This window comes from Dendrobates tinctorius, unplaced genomic scaffold, assembly GCF_039654945.1.
Source record: "Dendrobates tinctorius isolate UK_male_01 unplaced genomic scaffold, ASM3965494v1 ptg000204l, whole genome shotgun sequence".
Taxonomy (NCBI): Eukaryota; Metazoa; Chordata; class Amphibia; order Anura; family Dendrobatidae; genus Dendrobates; species Dendrobates tinctorius.
In genome coordinates, this window is record NW_027361871.1 from 1,621,947 (window position 1) to 1,639,339 (window position 17,393).

The 17,393-nt window shown below is 37.9% G+C and overlaps 13 non-coding genes across 13 annotated transcripts; 7 read left to right on the forward strand and 6 right to left on the reverse strand.

Annotated features, from left to right (window-relative positions):
- The first annotated feature begins 2,221 nt into the window (after positions 1-2,221).
- On the forward strand, positions 2,222-2,303 carry TRNAS-GCU (transfer RNA serine (anticodon GCU)). The gene has a single exon. It is a non-coding gene; the product is annotated as a tRNA-Ser (tRNA).
- Positions 2,304-3,363: 1,060 nt separating this feature from the next.
- TRNAT-AGU (transfer RNA threonine (anticodon AGU)) lies at positions 3,364-3,437 on the reverse strand. The gene has a single exon. It is a non-coding gene; the product is annotated as a tRNA-Thr (tRNA).
- Positions 3,438-5,135: 1,698 nt separating this feature from the next.
- Positions 5,136-5,209, reverse strand: TRNAT-AGU (transfer RNA threonine (anticodon AGU)). The gene has a single exon. It is a non-coding gene; the product is annotated as a tRNA-Thr (tRNA).
- A 556-nt stretch (positions 5,210-5,765) lies between these two features.
- Positions 5,766-5,847, forward strand: TRNAS-GCU (transfer RNA serine (anticodon GCU)). Its single transcript has one exon. It is a non-coding gene; the product is annotated as a tRNA-Ser (tRNA).
- Positions 5,848-6,907: 1,060 nt separating this feature from the next.
- TRNAT-AGU (transfer RNA threonine (anticodon AGU)) lies at positions 6,908-6,981 on the reverse strand. Its single transcript has one exon. It is a non-coding gene; the product is annotated as a tRNA-Thr (tRNA).
- Positions 6,982-7,537: 556 nt separating this feature from the next.
- On the forward strand, positions 7,538-7,619 carry TRNAS-GCU (transfer RNA serine (anticodon GCU)). Its single transcript has one exon. It is a non-coding gene; the product is annotated as a tRNA-Ser (tRNA).
- A 1,685-nt stretch (positions 7,620-9,304) lies between these two features.
- Positions 9,305-9,386, forward strand: TRNAS-GCU (transfer RNA serine (anticodon GCU)). The gene has a single exon. It is a non-coding gene; the product is annotated as a tRNA-Ser (tRNA).
- A 1,060-nt stretch (positions 9,387-10,446) lies between these two features.
- TRNAT-AGU (transfer RNA threonine (anticodon AGU)) lies at positions 10,447-10,520 on the reverse strand. The gene has a single exon. It is a non-coding gene; the product is annotated as a tRNA-Thr (tRNA).
- Positions 10,521-11,076: 556 nt separating this feature from the next.
- TRNAS-GCU (transfer RNA serine (anticodon GCU)) lies at positions 11,077-11,158 on the forward strand. The gene has a single exon. It is a non-coding gene; the product is annotated as a tRNA-Ser (tRNA).
- Positions 11,159-12,848: 1,690 nt separating this feature from the next.
- TRNAS-GCU (transfer RNA serine (anticodon GCU)) lies at positions 12,849-12,930 on the forward strand. Its single transcript has one exon. It is a non-coding gene; the product is annotated as a tRNA-Ser (tRNA).
- Positions 12,931-13,990: 1,060 nt separating this feature from the next.
- On the reverse strand, positions 13,991-14,064 carry TRNAT-AGU (transfer RNA threonine (anticodon AGU)). Its single transcript has one exon. It is a non-coding gene; the product is annotated as a tRNA-Thr (tRNA).
- A 1,698-nt stretch (positions 14,065-15,762) lies between these two features.
- TRNAT-AGU (transfer RNA threonine (anticodon AGU)) lies at positions 15,763-15,836 on the reverse strand. Its single transcript has one exon. It is a non-coding gene; the product is annotated as a tRNA-Thr (tRNA).
- A 556-nt stretch (positions 15,837-16,392) lies between these two features.
- TRNAS-GCU (transfer RNA serine (anticodon GCU)) lies at positions 16,393-16,474 on the forward strand. Its single transcript has one exon. It is a non-coding gene; the product is annotated as a tRNA-Ser (tRNA).
- The last annotated feature ends 919 nt before the right edge of the window (positions 16,475-17,393 follow it).

Below are 17,393 nucleotides of genomic sequence, written 5' to 3' on the forward strand. Positions count from 1 at the left end.
GCAGAAACATGGAATAACATTTCAATCTCAGTCATAACACTTAAGAAGCCAAGTAAATTTTGAAGAGGATTCATTTAAAAGACTGACAAATTTACAGAAGCTGTATCGAGGACAAAGGCTTTGAAGTTTTGCAATTGAATGAGCCATCTTTTAGCACAGCTGAAATTTGGGACTTGTTTTGCTTCCAGGTTATGACACAGAATAGACAGATTGAAGAAATGCCATGGCAAAACCAAAAGGAGGAAAAATTATGACTAATTGATATTAAAAACCTCAGCACTGGTTCATTTCTGATAGAGTTTTCCTCAAGCTAACTTCAAACAACAGGCACTGTAGTTGACGAGATAAGGCAACTCTGACAAAAGCCAACATACAATCTTCAGTGAAAAAACACTGACTGGTAAAAACCCTCTCAACATCTTCCCACCTAAACGCACAGGTGCTATGGAGAAGAAGTGGCCGAGTGGTTAAGGCGATGGAACGCTAATCCTTTGTGCTCTGCATGCATGGGTTCGAATCCCATCCTCGTCGGATTAATCTGCTTCTTCTTTCATGTTGAATGGTTTGGTTTTCATTTTTAACCCAAGCGGTGGACACTTCAAGCATGAAAGTTTACAATACTCCTGTGCTGCTATCAAACTTTGCAGAGTCAGATCTGTAAATCCACTCGTTTTAATTTGTAAAGCTTGATGCCATCCTATATTCTGTAAAGAAAATTATATCCTCTAATTCCTTTTAAAGTGTTTCAACAGCAGAGAATTTTTTTTCTCAATTGCACTATATTAGGGCTGTGGGAAATTAATATTTGATGACAAACAAGAGTAAAAGTCCTCTTTTTGGGGTAAAAACCCACAAAATGAGATGAAGAATAGAAAGTACTGCTGACATTCAAAATCAAGATTTTCCTTTTACTAAATAGGCTCTTTGACCAACTAAGCCAAAGGACAAACAGGTGCGAAACATTAAAAACGCCTGCTTAGAGAGTTAAACAGCCCTAAACTGAGATAAAGAAGGAAAAGGACTGCTGGCATTCAAATTCAAGATTTTCCATTTACTAAATAGGCTCTTTGACCAACTAAGACAAAGGACAAACAGGTGTGATACATTAGAAAGCCTGCTTAGAGAGTTAAACAGCCCTAAACTGAGATAAAGAAGGAAGAGGACTGCTGGCATTCAAATTCAAGATTTTCTGTTTACTAAACAGGCTCTTTGACCAACTAAGACAAAGGACAAACAGGTGTGATACATTAGAAAGCCTGCTTAGAGAGTTAAGAAGCCCCAAACTGACATAAAGAAAGAACAGCACTGCTGGCATTCAAATTCAAGATTTTCTGTTTGCTAAACAGGCTCTTTGACCAACTAAGCCAAAGGACATAAAGGTGAGATACATTGGATAAACGGATTAGAGATGCATAGAAAGGAGGCATTTCAAAACTAAATCAACTGGTTTTACATTGTCATGCTTGAAACCATCTTTCTTCCTTTATATCGCTTAGATAGAAGAGATTTTTAATCTCACAATTGCACTATCAGTCTCAAGTGAAACACCTATTTTTAAGATAGGAAGCTTCTTTGTGCGGAGATGAAAACAAGGCACTGCTGTGATTCAAACTCAGGATCTCCTGTTTATTAGACAGGCGCTTTAACCAACTAAGCCACAGCACCAGAAGATGGCATGCATTCGAAATCCAAGGAAGATTGAAGCACCAATCGAACATTCAACTGGTTAGCGCAGCAAAACGATATTGAGCTTGAGTTCCATTCCACGTAGAGCAGAAACATGGAATAAGATTTCAATCTCAGTCATAACACTTAAGAAGCCAAGTAAATTTTGAAGAGCATTCATTTAAAAAACTGACAAATTTACAGAAGCTGTATCGAGGACAAAGGCTTTGAAGTTTTGCAATTGAATGAGCCATCTTTTAGCACAGCTGAAATTTGGGACTTGTTTTGCTTCCAAGTTATGACACAGAATAGACAGATTGAAGAAATGCCATGGCAAAACCAAAAGGAGGAAAAATTATGACTAATTGATATTAAAAACCTCAGCACTGGTTCATTTCTGATAGAGTTTTCCCCAAGCTAACTTCAAACAACAGGCACTGTAGTTGACGAGATAAGGCAACTCTGACAAAAGCCAACATACAATCTTCAGTGAAAAAACACTGACTGGTAAAAACCCTCTCAACATCTTCCCACCTAAACGCACGGGAACTATGTAGACGAGGTGGCCGAGTGGTTAAGGTGATGGACTGCTAATCCATTGTGCTCTGCATGCATGGGTTCGAATCCCATCCTCGTCGGATTAATCTGCTTCTTCTTTCATGTTGAATGGTTTGGTTTTCATTTTTAACCCAAGCGGTGTACACTTCAAGCATGAAAGTTTACAATACTCCTGTGCTGCTATCAAACTTTGCAGAGTCAGATCTGTAAATCCACTCGTTTTAATTTGTAAAGCTTGATGCCATCCTATATTCTGTAAAGAAAATTATATCCTCTAATTCCTTTTAAAGTGTTTCAACAGCAGAGAATTTTTTTTCTCAATTGCACTATATTAGGGCTGTGGGAAATTAATATTTGATGACAAACAAGAGTAAAAGTCCTCTTTTTGGGGTAAAAACCCACAAAATGAGATGAAGAATAGAAAGTACTGCTGACATTCAAAATCAAGATTTTCCTTTTACTAAATAGGCTCTTTGACCAACTAAGCCAAAGGACAAACAGGTGCGAAACATTAAAAACGCCTGCTTAGAGAGTTAAACAGCCCTAAACTGAGATAAAGAAGGAAAAGGACTGCTGGCATTCAAATTCAAGATTTTCCATTTACTAAATAGGCTCTTTGACCAACTAAGACAAAGGACAAACAGGTGTGATACATTAGAAAGCCTGCTTAGAGAGTTAAACAGCCCTAAACTGAGATAAAGAAGGAAGAGGACTGCTGGCATTCAAATTCAAGATTTTCTGTTTACTAAACAGGCTCTTTGACCAACTAAGACAAAGGACAAACAGGTGTGATACATTAGAAAGCCTGCTTAGAGAGTTAAGAAGCCCCAAACTGACATAAAGAAAGAACAGCACTGCTGGCATTCAAATTCAAGATTTTCTGTTTGCTAAACAGGCTCTTTGACCAACTAAGCCAAAGGACATAAAGGTGAGATACATTGGATAAACGGATTAGAGATGCATAGAAAGGAGGCATTTCAAAACTAAATCAACTGGTTTTACATTGTCATGCTTGAAGCCATCTTTCTTCCTTTATATCTCTTAGATAGAAGAGATTTTTAATCTCACAATTGCACTATCAGTGGCAAGTGAAACACCTATTTTTAAGATAGGAAGCTTCTTTGTGAGGAGATGAAAACAAGGCACTGCTGAGATTCGAACTCAGGATCTCCTGTTTACTAGACAGGCGCTTTAACCAACTAAGCCACAGCACCAGAAGATGGCATGCACTTGAAATCAAAGGAAGATTGAAGCACCAATCGAACATTCAACTGGTTAGCGCAGCAAAATAATATTGAGCTTGAGTTCCATTCCACGTAGAGCAGAAACATGGAATAACATTTCAATCTCAGTCATAACACTTAAGAAGCCAAGTAAATTTTGAAGAGGATTCATTTAAAAGACTGACAAATTTACAGAAGCTGTATCGAGGACAAAGGCTTTGAAGTTTTGCAATTGAATGAGCCATCTTTTAGCACAGCTGAAATTTGGGACTTGTTTTGCTTCCAGGTTATGACACAGAATAGACAGATTGAAGAAATGCCATGGCAAAACCAAAAGGAGGAAAAATTATGACTAATTGATATTAAAAACCTCAGCACTGGTTCATTTCTGATAGAGTTTTCCTCAAGCTAACTTCAAACAACAGGCACTGTAGTTGACGAGATAAGGCAACTCTGACAAAAGCCAACATACAATCTTCAGTGAAAAAACACTGACTGGTAAAAACCCTCTCAACATCTTCCCACCTAAACGCACAGGTGCTATGGAGAAGAAGTGGCCGAGTGGTTAAGGCGATGGAACGCTAATCCTTTGTGCTCTGCATGCATGGGTTCGAATCCCATCCTCGTCGGATTAATCTGCTTCTTCTTTCATGTTGAATGGTTTGGTTTTCATTTTTAACCCAAGCGGTGGACACTTCAAGCATGAAAGTTTACAATACTCCTGTGCTGCTATCAAACTTTGCAGAGTCAGATCTGTAAATCCACTCGTTTTAATTTGTAAAGCTTGATGCCATCCTATATTCTGTAAAGAAAATTATATCCTCTAATTCCTTTTAAAGTGTTTCAACAGCAGAGAATTTTTTTTCTCAATTGCACTATATTAGGGCTGTGGGAAATTAATATTTGATGACAAACAAGAGTAAAAGTCCTCTTTTTGGGGTAAAAACCCACAAAATGAGATGAAGAATAGAAAGTACTGCTGACATTCAAAATCAAGATTTTCCTTTTACTAAATAGGCTCTTTGACCAACTAAGCCAAAGGACAAACAGGTGCGAAACATTAAAAACGCCTGCTTAGAGAGTTAAACAGCCCTAAACTGAGATAAAGAAGGAAAAGGACTGCTGGCATTCAAATTCAAGATTTTCCATTTACTAAATAGGCTCTTTGACCAACTAAGACAAAGGACAAACAGGTGTGATACATTAGAAAGCCTGCTTAGAGAGTTAAACAGCCCTAAACTGAGATAAAGAAGGAAGAGGACTGCTGGCATTCAAATTCAAGATTTTCTGTTTACTAAACAGGCTCTTTGACCAACTAAGACAAAGGACAAACAGGTGTGATACATTAGAAAGCCTGCTTAGAGAGTTAAGAAGCCCCAAACTGACATAAAGAAAGAACAGCACTGCTGGCATTCAAATTCAAGATTTTCTGTTTGCTAAACAGGCTCTTTGACCAACTAAGCCAAAGGACATAAAGGTGAGATACATTGGATAAACGGATTAGAGATGCATAGAAAGGAGGCATTTCAAAACTAAATCAACTGGTTTTACATTGTCATGCTTGAAACCATCTTTCTTCCTTTATATCGCTTAGATAGAAGAGATTTTTAATCTCACAATTGCACTATCAGTCGCAAGTGAAACACCTATTTTTAAGATAGGAAGCTTCTTTGTGAGGATATGAAAACAAGGCACTGCTGAGATTCGAACTCAGGATCTCCTGTTTACTAGACAGGCGCTTTAACCAACTAAGCCACAGCACCAGAAGATGGAATGCATTTGAAATCCAAGGAAGATTGAAGCACCAATCGAACATTCAACTGGTTAGCGCAGCAAAATAATATTGAGCTTGAGTTCCATTCCACGTAGAGCAGAAACATGGAATAAGATTTCAATCTCAGTCATAACACTTAAGAAGCCAAGTAAATTTTGAAGAGCATTCATTTAAAAGACTGACAAATTTACAGAAGCTGTATCGAGGACAAAGGCTTTGAAGTTTTGCAATTGAATGAGCCATCTTTTAGCACAGCTGAAATTTGGGACTTGTTTTGCTTCCAAGTTATGACACAGAATAGACAGATTGAAGAAATGCCATGGCAAAACCAAAAGGAGGAAAAATTATGACTAATTGATATTAAAAACCTCAGCACTGGTTCATTTCTGATAGAGTTTTCCCCAAGCTAACTTCAAACAACAGGCACTGTAGTTGATGAGATAAGGCAACTCTGACAAAAGCCAACATACAATCTTCAGTGAAAAAACACTGACTGGTAAAAATCCTCTCAACATCTTCCCACCTAAACGCACGGGAACTATGTAGACGAGGTGGCCGAGTGGTTAAGGTGATGGACTGCTAATCCATTGTGCTCTGCATGCATGGGTTCGAATCCCATCCTCGTCGGATTAATCTGCTTCTTCTTTCATGTTGAATGGTTTGGTTTTCATTTTTAACCCAAGCGGTGTACACTTCAAGCATGAAAGTTTACAATACTCCTGTGCTGCTATCAAACTTTGCAGAGTCAGATCTGTAAATCCACTCGTTTTAATTTGTAAAGCTTGATGCCATCCTATATTCTGTAAAGAAAATTATATCCTCTAATTCCTTTTAAAGTGTTTCAACAGCAGAGAATTTTTTTTCTCAATTGCACTATATTAGGGCTGTGGGAAATTAATATTTGATGACAAACAAGAGTAAAAGTCCTCTTTTTGGGGTAAAAACCCACAAAATGAGATGAAGAATAGAAAGTACTGCTGACATTCAAAATCAAGATTTTCCTTTTACTAAATAGGCTCTTTGACCAACTAAGCCAAAGGACAAACAGGTGCGAAACATTAAAAACGCCTGCTTAGAGAGTTAAACAGCCCTAAACTGAGATAAAGAAGGAAAAGGACTGCTGGCATTCAAATTCAAGATTTTCCATTTACTAAATAGGCTCTTTGACCAACTAAGACAAAGGACAAACAGGTGTGATACATTAGAAAGCCTGCTTAGAGAGTTAAACAGCCCTAAACTGAGATAAAGAAGGACGAGGACTGCTGGCATTCAAATTCAAGATTTTCTGTTTACTAAACAGGCTCTTTGACCAACTAAGACAAAGGACAAACAGGTGTGATACATTAGAAAGCCTGCTTAGAGAGTTAAGAAGCCCCAAACTGACATAAAGAAAGAATAGCACTGCTGGCATTCAAATTCAAGATTTTCTGTTTGCTAAACAGGCTCTTTGACCAACTAAGCCAAAGGACATAAAGGTGAGATACATTGGATAAACGGATTAGAGATGCATAGAAAGGAGGCATTTCAAAACTAAATCAACTGGTTTTACATTGTCATGCTTGAAGCCATCTTTCTTCCTTTATATCTCTTAGGTAGAAGAGATTTTTAATCTCACAATTGCACTATCAGTCGCAAGTGAAACACCTATTTTTAAGATAGGAAGCTTCTTTGTGAGGATATGAAAACAAGGCACTGCTGAGATTCGAACTCAGGATCTCCTGTTTACTAGACAGGCGCTTTAACCAACTAAGCCACAGTACCAGAAGATGGCATGCACTTGAAATCAAAGGAAGATTGAAGCACCAATCGAACATTCAACTGGTTAGCGCAGCAAAATAATATTGAGCTTGAGTTCCATTCCACGTAGAGCAGAAACATGGAATAAGATTTCAATCTCAGTCATAACACTTAAGAAGCCAAGTAAATTTTGAAGAGCATTCATTTAAAAGACTGACAAATTTACAGAAGCTGTATCGAGGACAAAGGCTTTGAAGTTTTGCAATTGAATGAGCCATCTTTTAGCACAGCTGAAATTTGGGACTTGTTTTGCTTCCAAGTTATGACACAGAATAGACAGATTGAAAAAATGCCATGGCAAAACCAAAAGGAGGAAAAATTATGACTAATTGATATTAAAAACCTCAGCACTGGTTCATTTCTGATAGAGTTTTCCCCAAGCTAACTTCAAACAACAGGCACTGTAGTTGACGAGATAAGGCAACTCTGACAAAAGCCAACATACAATCTTCAGTGAAAAAACACTGACTGGTAAAAACCCTCTCAACATCTTCCCACCTAAACGCACGGGCACTATGTAGACGAGGTGGCCGAGTGGTTAAGGTGATGGACTGCTAATCCATTGTGCTCTGCATGCATGGGTTCGAATCCCATCCTCGTCGGATTAATCTGCTTCTTCTTTCATGTTGAATGGTTTGGTTTTCATTTTTAACCCAAGCGGTGGACACTTCAAGCATGAAAGTTTACAATACTCCTGTGCTGCTATCAAACTTTGCAGAGTCAGATCTGTAAATCCACTCGTTTTAATTTGTAAAGCTTGATGCCATCCTATATTCTGTAAAGAAAATTATATCCTCTAATTCCTTTTAAAGTGTTTCAACAGCAGAGATTTTTTTTTCTCAATTGCACTATATTAGGGCTGTGGGAAATTAATATTTGATGACAAACAAGAGTAAAAGTCCTCTTTTTGGGGTAAAAACCCACAAAATGAGATGAAGAATAGAAAGTACTGCTGACATTCAAAATCAAGATTTTCCTTTTACTAAATAGGCTCTTTGACCAACTAAGCCAAAGGACAAACAGGTGCGAAACATTAAAAACGCCTGCTTAGAGAGTTAAACAGCCCTAAACTGAGATAAAGAAGGAAAAGGACTGCTGGCATTCAAATTCAAGATTTTCCATTTACTAAATAGGCTCTTTGACCAACTAAGACAAAGGACAAACAGGTGTGATACATTAGAAAGCCTGCTTAGAGAGTTAAACAGCCCTAAACTGAGATAAAGAAGGAAGAGGACTGCTGGCATTCAAATTCAAGATTTTCTGTTTACTAAACAGGCTCTTTGACCAACTAAGACAAAGGACAAACAGGTGTGATACATTAGAAAGCCTGCTTAGAGAGTTAAGAAGCCCCAAACTGACATAAAGAAAGAATAGCACTGCTGGCATTCAAATTCAAGATTTTCTGTTTGCTAAACAGGCTCTTTGACCAACTAAGCCAAAGGACATAAAGGTGAGATACATTGGATAAACGGATTAGAGATGCATAGAAAGGAGGCATTTCAAAACTAAATCAACTGGTTTTACATTGTCATGCTTGAAGCCATCTTTCTTCCTTTATATCTCTTAGGTAGAAGAGATTTTTAATCTCACAATTGCACTATCAGTCGCAAGTGAAACACCTATTTTTAAGATAGGAAGCTTCTTTGTGAGGATATGAAAACAAGGCTGAGATTCGAACTCAGGATCTCCTGTTTACTAGACAGGCGCTTTAACCAACTAAGCCACAGTACCAGAAGATGGCATGCACTTGAAATCAAAGGAAGATTGAAGCACCAATCGAACATTCAACTGGTTAGCGCAGCAAAATAATATTGAGCTTGAGTTCCATTCCACGTAGAGCAGAAACATGGAATAAGATTTCAATCTCAGTCATAACACTTAAGAAGCCAAGTAAATTTTGAAGAGCATTCATTTAAAAGACTGACAAATTTACAGAAGCTGTATCGAGGACAAAGGCTTTGAAGTTTTGCAATTGAATGAGCCATCTTTTAGCACAGCTGAAATTTGGGACTTGTTTTGCTTCCAAGTTATGACACAGAATAGACAGATTGAAGAAATGCCATGGCAAAACCAAAAGGAGGAAAAATTATGACTAATTGATATTAAAAACCTCAGCACTGGTTCATTTCTGATAGAGTTTTCCCCAAGCTAACTTCAAACAACAGGCACTGTAGTTGACGAGATAAGGCAACTCTGACAAAAGCCAACATACAATCTTCAGTGAAAAAACACTGACTGGTAAAAACCCTCTCAACATCTTCCCACCTAAACGCACGGGCACTATGTAGACGAGGTGGCCGAGTGGTTAAGGTGATGGACTGCTAATCCATTGTGCTCTGCATGCATGGGTTCGAATCCCATCCTCGTCGGATTAATCTGCTTCTTCTTTCATGTTGAATGGTTTGGTTTTCATTTTTAACCCAAGCGGTGGACACTTCAAGCATGAAAGTTTACAATACTCCTGTGCTGCTATCAAACTTTGCAGAGTCAGATCTGTAAATCCACTCGTTTTAATTTGTAAAGCTTGATGCCATCCTATATTCTGTAAAGAAAATTATATCCTCTAATTCCTTTTAAAGTGTTTCAACAGCAGAGATTTTTTTTTCTCAATTGCACTATATTAGGGCTGTGGGAAATTAATATTTGATGACAAACAAGAGTAAAAGTCCTCTTTTTGGGGTAAAAACCCACAAAATGAGATGAAGAATAGAAAGTACTGCTGACATTCAAAATCAAGATTTTCCTTTTACTAAATAGGCTCTTTGACCAACTAAGCCAAAGGACAAACAGGTGCGAAACATTAAAAACGCCTGCTTAGAGAGTTAAACAGCCCTAAACTGAGATAAAGAAGGAAAAGGACTGCTGGCATTCAAATTCAAGATTTTCCATTTACTAAATAGGCTCTTTGACCAACTAAGACAAAGGACAAACAGGTGTGATACATTAGAAAGCCTGCTTAGAGAGTTAAACAGCCCTAAACTGAGATAAAGAAGGAAGAGGACTGCTGGCATTCAAATTCAAGATTTTCTGTTTACTAAACAGGCTCTTTGACCAACTAAGACAAAGGACAAACAGGTGTGATACATTAGAAAGCCTGCTTAGAGAGTTAAGAAGCCCCAAACTGACATAAAGAAAGAATAGCACTGCTGGCATTCAAATTCAAGATTTTCTGTTTGCTAAACATGCTCTTTGACCAACTAAGCCAAAGGACATAAAGGTGAGATACATTGGATAAACGGATTAGAGATGCATAGAAAGGAGGCATTTCAAAACTAAATCAACTGGTTTTACATTGTCATGCTTGAAGCCATCTTTCTTCCTTTATATCTCTTAGGTAGAAGAGATTTTTAATCTCACAATTGCACTATCAGTCGCAAGTGAAACACCTATTTTTAAGATAGGAAGCTTCTTTGTGAGGATATGAAAACAAGGCACTGCTGAGATTCGAACTCAGGATCTCCTGTTTACTAGACAGGCGCTTTAACCAACTAAGCCACAGTACCAGAAGATGGCATGCACTTGAAATCAAAGGAAGATTGAAGCACCAATCGAACATTCAACTGGTTAGCGCAGCAAAATAATATTGAGCTTGAGTTCCATTCCACGTAGAGCAGAAACATGGAATAACATTTCAATCTCAGTCATAACACTTAAGAAGCCAAGTAAATTTTGAAGAGCATTCATTTAAAAGACTGACAAATTTACAGAAGCTGTATCGAGGACAAAGGCTTTGAAGTTTTGCAATTGAATGAGCCATCTTTTAGCACAGCTGAAATTTGGGACTTGTTTTGCTTCCAAGTTATGACACAGAATAGACAGATTGAAGAAATGCCATGGCAAAACCAAAAGGAGGAAAAATTATGACTAATTGATATTAAAAACCTCAGCACTGGTTCATTTCTGATAGAGTTTTCCCCAAGCTAACTTCAAACAACAGGCACTGTAGTTGACGAGATAAGGCAACTCTGACAAAAGCCAACATACAATCTTCAGTGAAAAAACACTGACTGGTAAAAACCCTCTCAACATCTTCCCACCTAAACGCACGGGCACTATGTAGACGAGGTGGCCGAGTGGTTAAGGTGATGGACTGCTAATCCATTGTGCTCTGCATGCATGGGTTCGAATCCCATCCTCGTCGGATTAATCTGCTTCTTCTTTCATGTTGAATGGTTTGGTTTTCATTTTTAACCCAAGCGGTGGACACTTCAAGCATGAAAGTTTACAATACTCCTGTGCTGCTATCAAACTTTGCAGAGTCAGATCTGTAAATCCACTCGTTTTAATTTGTAAAGCTTGATGCCATCCTATATTCTGTAAAGAAAATTATATCCTCTAATTCCTTTTAAAGTGTTTCAACAGCAGAGAATTTTTTTTCTCAATTGCACTATATTAGGGCTGTGGGAAATTAATATTTGATGACAAACAAGAGTAAAAGTCCTCTTTTTGGGGTAAAAACCCACAAAATGAGATGAAGAATAGAAAGTACTGCTGACATTCAAAATCAAGATTTTCCTTTTACTAAATAGGCTCTTTGACCAACTAAGCCAAAGGACAAACAGGTGCGAAACATTAAAAACGCCTGCTTAGAGAGTTAAACACCCCTAAACTGAGATAAAGAAGGAAAAGGACTGCTGGCATTCAAATTCAAGATTTTCCATTTACTAAATAGGCTCTTTGACCAACTAAGACAAAGGACAAACAGGTGTGATACATTAGAAAGCCTGCTTAGAGAGTTAAACAGCCCTAAACTGAGATAAAGAAGGAAGAGGACTGCTGGCATTCAAATTCAAGATTTTCTGTTTACTAAACAGGCTCTTTGACCAACTAAGACAAAGGACAAACAGGTGTGATACATTAGAAAGCCTGCTTAGAGAGTTAAGAAGCCCCAAACTGACATAAAGAAAGAACAGCACTGCTGGCATTCAAATTCAAGATTTTCTGTTTGCTAAACAGGCTCTTTGACCAACTAAGCCAAAGGACATAAAGGTGAGATACATTGGATAAACGGATTAGAGATGCATAGAAAGGAGGCATTTCAAAACTAAATCAACTGGTTTTACATTGTCATGCTTGAAACCATCTTTCTTCCTTTATATCGCTTAGATAGAAGAGACTTTTAATCTCACAATTGCACTATCAGTCTCAAGTGAAACACCTATTTTTAAGATAGGAAGCTTCTTTGTGCGGAGATGAAAACAAGGCTCTGCTGTGATTCAAACTCAGGATCTCCTGTTTATTAGACAGGCGCTTTAACCAACTAAGCCACAGCACCAGAAGATGGCATGCATTCGAAATCCAAGGAAGATTGAAGCACCAATCGAACATTCAACTGGTTAGCGCAGCAAAACGATATTGAGCTTGAGTTCCATTCCACGTAGAGCAGAAACATGGAATAAGATTTCAATCTCAGTCATAACACTTAAGAAGCCAAGTAAATTTTGAAGAGCATTCATTTAAAAAACTGACAAATTTACAGAAGCTGTATCGAGGACAAAGGCTTTGAAGTTTTGCAACTGAATGAGCCATCTTTTAGCACAGCTGAAATTTGGGACTTGTTTTGCTTCCAAGTTATGACACAGAATAGACAGATTGAAGAAATGCCATGGCAAAACCAAAAGGAGGAAAAATTATGACTAATTGATATTAAAAACCTCAGCACTGGTTCATTTCTGATAGAGTTTTCCCCAAGCTAACTTCAAACAACAGGCACTGTAGTTGACGAGATAAGGCAACTCTGACAAAAGCCAACATCCAATCTTCAGTGAAAAAACACTGACTGGTAAAAACCCTCTCAACATCTTCCCACCTAAACGCACGGGCACTATGTAGACGAGGTGGCCGAGTGGTTAAGGTGATGGACTGCTAATCCATTGTGCTCTGCATGCATGGGTTCGAATCCCATCCTCGTCGGATTAATCTGCTTCTTCTTTCATGTTGAATGGTTTGGTTTTCATTTTTAACCCAAGCGGTGGACACTTCAAGCATGAAAGTTTACAATACTCCTGTGCTGCTATCAAACTTTGCAGAGTCAGATCTGTAAATCCACTCGTTTTAATTTGTAAAGCTTGATGCCATCCTATATTCTGTAAAGAAAATTATATCCTCTAATTCCTTTTAAAGTGTTTCAACAGCAGAGAATTTTTTTTCTCAATTGCACTATATTAGGGCTGTGGGAAATTAATATTTGATGACAAACAAGAGTAAAAGTCCTCTTTTTGGGGTAAAAACCCACAAAATGAGATGAAGAATAGAAAGTACTGCTGACATTCAAAATCAAGATTTTCCTTTTACTAAATAGGCTCTTTGACCAACTAAGCCAAAGGACAAACAGGTGCGAAACATTAAAAACGCCTGCTTAGAGAGTTAAACAGCCCTAAACTGAGATAAAGAAGGAAAAGGACTGCTGGCATTCAAATTCAAGATTTTCCATTTACTAAATAGGCTCTTTGACCAACTAAGACAAAGGACAAACAGGTGTGATACATTAGAAAGCCTGCTTAGAGAGTTAAACAGCCCTAAACTGAGATAAAGAAGGAAGAGGACTGCTGGCATTCAAATTCAAGATTTTCTGTTTACTAAACAGGCTCTTTGACCAACTAAGACAAAGGACAAACAGGTGTGATACATTAGAAAGCCTGCTTAGAGAGTTAAGAAGCCCCAAACTGACATAAAGAAAGAACAGCACTGCTGGCATTCAAATTCAAGATTTTCTGTTTGCTAAACAGGCTCTTTGACCAACTAAGCCAAAGGACATAAAGGTGAGATACATTGGATAAACGGATTAGAGGTGCATAGAAAGGAGGCATTTCAAAACTAAATCAACTGGTTTTACATTGTCATGCTTGAAACCATCTTTCTTCCTTTATATCGCTTAGATAGAAGAGATTTTTAATCTCACAATTGCACTATCAGTCGCAAGTGAAACACCTATTTTTAAGATAGGAAGCTTCTTTGTGAGGATATGAAAACAAGGCACTGCTGAGATTCGAACTCAGGATCTCCTGTTTACTAGACAGGCGCTTTAACCAACTAAGCCACAGCACCAGAAGATGGAATGCATTTGAAATCCAAGGAAGATTGAAGCACCAATCGAACATTCAACTGGTTAGCGCAGCAAAACAATATTGAGCTTGAGTTCCATTCCACGTAGAGCAGAAACATGGAATAAGATTTCAATCTCAGTCATAACACTTAAGAAGCCAAGTAAATTTTGAAGAGCATTCATTTAAAAAACTGACAAATTTACAGAAGCTGTATCGAGGACAAAGGCTTTGAAGTTTTGCAATTGAATGAGCCATCTTTTAGCACAGCTGAAATTTGGGACTTGTTTTGCTTCCAAGTTATGACACAGAATAGACAGATTGAAGAAATGCCATGGCAAAACCAAAAGGAGGAAAAATTATGACTAATTGATATTAAAAACCTCAGCACTGGTTCATTTCTGATAGAGTTTTCCCCAAGCTAACTTCAAACAACAGGCACTGTAGTTGACGAGATAAGGCAACTCTGACAAAAGCCAACATACAATCTTCAGTGAAAAAACACTGACTGGTAAAAACCCTCTCAACATCTTCCCACCTAAACGCACGGGCACTATGTAGACGAGGTGGCCGAGTGGTTAAGCTGATGGACTGCTAATCCATTGTGCTCTGCATGCATGGGTTCGAATCCCATCCTCGTCGGATTAATCTGCTTCTTCTTTCATGTTGAATGGTTTGGTTTTCATTTTTAACCCAAGCGGTGGACACTTCAAGCATGAAAGTTTACAATACTCCTGTGCTGCTATCAAACTTTGCAGAGTCAGATCTGTAAATCCACTCGTTTTAATTTGTAAAGCTTGATGCCATCCTATATTCTGTAAAGAAAATTATATCCTCTAATTCCTTTTAAAGTGTTTCAACAGCAGAGAATTTTTTTTCTCAATTGCACTATATTAGGGCTGTGGGAAATTAATATTTGATGACAAACAAGAGTAAAAGTCCTCTTTTTGGGGTAAAAACCCACAAAATGAGATGAAGAATAGAAAGTACTGCTGACATTCAAAATCAAGATTTTCCTTTTACTAAATAGGCTCTTTGACCAACTAAGCCAAAGGACAAACAGGTGCGAAACATTAAAAACGCCTGCTTAGAGAGTTAAACAGCCCTAAACTGAGATAAAGAAGGAAAAGGACTGCTGGCATTCAAATTCAAGATTTTCCATTTACTAAATAGGCTCTTTGACCAACTAAGACAAAGGACAAACAGGTGTGATACATTAGAAAGCCTGCTTAGAGAGTTAAACAGCCCTAAACTGAGATAAAGAAGGAAGAGGACTGCTGGCATTCAAATTCAAGATTTTCTGTTTACTAAACAGGCTCTTTGACCAACTAAGACAAAGGACAAACAGGTGTGATACATTAGAAAGCCTGCTTAGAGAGTTAAGAAGCCCCAAACTGACATAAAGAAAGAACAGCACTGCTGGCATTCAAATTCAAGATTTTCTGTTTGCTAAACAGGCTCTTTGACCAACTAAGCCAAAGGACATAAAGGTGAGATACATTGGATAAACGGATTAGAGATGCATAGAAAGGAGGCATTTCAAAACTAAATCAACTGGTTTTACATTGTCATGCTTGAAACCATCTTTCTTCCTTTATATCGCTTAGATAGAAGAGATTTTTAATCTCACAATTGCACTATCAGTCGCAAGTGAAACACCTATTTTTAAGATAGGAAGCTTCTTTGTGAGGATATGAAAACAAGGCACTGCTGAGATTCGAACTCAGGATCTCCTGTTTACTAGACAGGCGCTTTAACCAACTAAGCCACAGCACCAGAAGATGGAATGCATTTGAAATCCAAGGAAGATTGAAGCACCAATCGAACATTCAACTGGTTAGCGCAGCAAAACAATATTGAGCTTGAGTTCCATTCCACGTAGAGCAGAAACATGGAATAAGATTTCAATCTCAGTCATAACACTTAAGAAGCCAAGTAAATTTTGAAGAGCATTCATTTAAAAAACTGACAAATTTACAGAAGCTGTATCGAGGACAAAGGCTTTGAAGTTTTGCAATTGAATGAGCCATCTTTTAGCACAGCTGAAATTTGGGACTTGTTTTGCTTCCAAGTTATGACACAGAATAGACAGATTGAAGAAATGCCATGGCAAAACCAAAAGGAGGAAAAATTATGACTAATTGATATTAAAAACCTCAGCACTGGTTCATTTCTGATAGAGTTTTCCCCAAGCTAACTTCAAACAACAGGCACTGTAGTTGACGAGATAAGGCAACTCTGACAAAAGCCAACATACAATCTTCAGTGAAAAAACACTGACTGGTAAAAACCCTCTCAACATCTTCCCACCTAAACGCACGGGCACTATGTAGACGAGGTGGCCGAGTGGTTAAGGTGATGGACTGCTAATCCATTGTGCTCTGCATGCATGGGTTCGAATCCCATCCTCGTCGGATTAATCTGCTTCTTCTTTCATGTTGAATGGTTTGGTTTTCATTTTTAACCCAAGCGGTGGACACTTCAAGCATGAAAGTTTACAATACTCCTGTGCTGCTATCAAACTTTGCAGAGTCAGATCTGTAAATCCACTCGTTTTAATTTGTAAAGCTTGATGCCATCCTATATTCTGTAAAGAAAATTATATCCTCTAATTCCTTTTAAAGTGTTTCAACAGCAGAGAATTTTTTTTCTCAATTGCACTATATTAGGGCTGTGGGAAATTAATATTTGATGACAAACAAGAGTAAAAGTCCTCTTTTTGGGGTAAAAACCCACAAAATGAGATGAAGAATAGAAAGTACTGCTGACATTCAAAATCAAGATTTTCCTTTTACTAAATAGGCTCTTTGACCAACTAAGCCAAAGGACAAACAGGTGCGAAACATTAAAAACGCCTGCTTAGAGAGTTAAACAGCCCTAAACTGAGATAAAGAAGGAAAAGGACTGCTGGCATTCAAATTCAAGATTTTCCATTTACTAAATAGGCTCTTTGACCAACTAAGACAAAGGACAAACAGGTGTGATACATTAGAAAGCCTGCTTAGAGAGTTAAACAGCCCTAAACTGAGATAAAGAAGGAAGAGGACTGCTGGCATTCAAATTCAAGATTTTCTGTTTACTAAACAGGCTCTTTGACCAACTAAGACAAAGGACAAACAGGTGTGATACATTAGAAAGCCTGCTTAGAGAGTTAAGAAGCCCCAAACTGACATAAAGAAAGAACAGCACTGCTGGCATTCAAATTCAAGATTTTCTGTTTGCTAAACAGGCTCTTTGACCAACTAAGCCAAAGGACATAAAGGTGAGATACATTGGATAAACGGATTAGAGATGCATAGAAAGGAGGCATTTCAAAACTAAATCAACTGGTTT